The sequence below is a fragment of the Psammomys obesus genome, unplaced genomic scaffold, assembly GCF_907164565.1.
Source record: "Psammomys obesus unplaced genomic scaffold, mPsaObe1.curated_primary_1811, whole genome shotgun sequence".
Lineage (NCBI taxonomy): Eukaryota > Metazoa > Chordata > Mammalia > Rodentia > Muridae > Psammomys > Psammomys obesus.
The window spans coordinates 4055333-4058119 of NW_026591711.1; positions in this window are offsets into that span (position 1 = coordinate 4055333).

Sequence of the window (2787 nt, forward strand, 5' to 3'; positions counted from 1 at the left end):
CACACACACACACACACACACACACACACACACACACACACACACACGTCAATATGCTGTGAGACCCTTCCGCTGAGTAACTGGAAGAAACAGCAACTGTGCGCTAATGATAGGGTTTTTTAAAAATAATTTATTTAACTTTATTTAATGTGCACTGGTGTGAGGGTGTCAGCCCACCTGGAATTGCTTACGGACAGTTGTGAGCTGCCATGTGAGTGCTGGGAGTTGAACCTGGGTCTCTTGGAAGAGCAGACAGCGCTCTTAACCACTGAACCATCTTTCCATCCCTCATAATGATAGGATTTTTAAAGCTCACAACACAGTTAATGTTGGCTTAGACTTGCCTACTTATTTACCACTTCATTTCTTGGTCCTTTGCTTAGCTGTGGTTTATTTGTTTGTTATTTATTTGGAAGGAAAATATCAATTTCCTTCTAAAACACATACTTTGGAGCCTCCCCTTCTCTGCTATATCTGGGGATTTAAGCTTGGGGACTCCCACATGAGCTTCCCTCCCAGCTAGAATCCCCTCTGTGAGGATGTGCTAACCCCTTTCCTCTAGCCTGATGATGGCCATCTCCACACCTTCAGAAAGTGGGAACAAGTGGGCAGTAGTGGCAGTCTGGTTGTGACACTCTCAGAATGCTGGAGACATGGCTTCTATTAAGCATGGCCATTAGCTGGGCTGTTCTTTTATCTGCCACTGGCTCTGAGCAACAGTCTTCTCATCATCACTGAGCTCTACAGTTCTCCTGTGTTCATACAGAGTCTGGGGAGATGGCTCGGTAGGTAAGGTGATTGCTGTGCAGGTCTGAGGAACTCGGTTTGGGTCCACAGAATCCATGTAAAAGCTGGGTGTAGCAGTTGTGAAGGAGGCATGTAGAGATAGGTGAGCTCTAGGTTCAGTGAAATACCCCGGTTCCAAAATAGGGGGGAGGAGGGATGACAGAAATAGGGAAGACACCTAACTTTGGCCTCTGGTCTCTACACATACACCACATATGGACAACACACACAAGTGATACACAGAGAAAAAAAAATCAGTCTATAATTTGCTGGATGTTCTCAATCTGAGGATAGAATCTTTAGTCATTTCTGAAAATATCACTGTTTGGCATATCTTAGCTTTCAAGTATTTTCCATATGCTTTGTTCTGCAGCATTACATTCTTTATAGTTTATCTTCCAATTTGATCCTTCCTCTGGTTCTGTCTAATGTACAATTAGCTACCGAAAAGCTTTCAAACTTCTGTATTTTCATGTATATGTCATATCGTCTTTTCCAAATGTTCATTGCTGTTTTCATAGTTTTGCTCCAGGGGCATATGTCTGGTCTCCTCTCCTACTTCGCTGACAGTCAGTGTCTGTGTGTGATGGCCTCACATCTGAGACTGGCTCCGCAGGCCTCTGTCTTTCACAGTGACTTTTTTCTTGGGCTCTGAGACTTTCACTGGAAGCTAACTGAGGAACCCTTGGGGTTTTTAATGCTTGGGTTAAGGGAGGCTCCACCACAAAGGCTGTGCCCTTGCTTCTGCTAGATGCCCAGATTCTTAGCTGAACTGAATGTTTTCCTGACTCAACTCAGCCAGTGCAAATCCATCAGCTGTAAATCCAACAGCTGCCCTGAGCTTAGAATTTTCTAAAGAGATTCTCCTTTTTATTTTTTCCTCCACACATTTCTTTTAGGTTCAAGACAGACAATTTTCCTTGGAGGCGCCTGTTATTTTGGACTCACTTGCCATTACCAAGGGGTTGTATCTTGGAGATATAGTTCCCAGTAGGGATGGCTCTGCTGGCTGCACAGTCCATCTTGGGTGGGCCTATGGCTCTCCCTTTCTGTGGCTTTGGAGGTTGTAAACCTTTGGTGTGAGAGCCCGCCCCTGCCCTCAGCTTACCTCTAGCATTTGCCATTTCACTGTCTTGTCAGGTGACAGTGCAGTGGTGGAGAAGCCTGGATCCACATTCTTGGGGCGGTGTAGTTTATTCAAGTCCCTGCGTAGTGATCTTACACTTGGGAATCTAAGCTCTGCTTCAGTGTTTCTGCTTGAAAAGCGGCACCAGAACGTCTGTGCATCATTTATGCGCAGTGTGAGGTTGATACATGTAAGGCATGTCACCATGCAGGAAGTGTCATCAGCACCATTACTGTCTGATTACAGCACCATGGTGAGACCTTACAGTGCTGACTTCCGGCTCTACAGTAGCACTCGTATTTATTACCCATGTTGTAAAATCTGGGCCTGCAAAGTTTCACTTGACATTAACATTTCTGCTAATGCATTCACCTTATGAAGTTTCTATTTGAGTACACAAAACACATAAATGTATGTATGATGATGAATGGCAGATACACCATAGCAAACATTCCTACTTACTCTCCTGATGTAGGACCAAGAAGAGGGACCGTTAGAAGTTACAAATCAAACTAATCAGAAGTGTCCAGTGTCTAGCAGAGGGAGTCACCTCCAAGTGAAAGTGAGCAACTACATGGCGTGATAAAGGGAAAAGACTGGGTTTACTGTTCCTTTCTCTTACTAAGGCTATGTGAGATTGAGAAGGCCAAATAAGAGGTAAAAAGGCTTTTCAGTCCTAGAGGGCCTTTGATAGTAGAAGAGCCAATGACTACAGATAATGTAAAAAGCCATATATCCTACAAGTAGAGCCAGAGAACCACCTTTAGTAAGGCGAGCTGAGTATTTCTTGATGTTAATATGTTCATATGTATCAAGTGTCAAAATCATTCTATTTATCATGAGCCAATTTTTAAATTGAGTGCACAACTTAAATT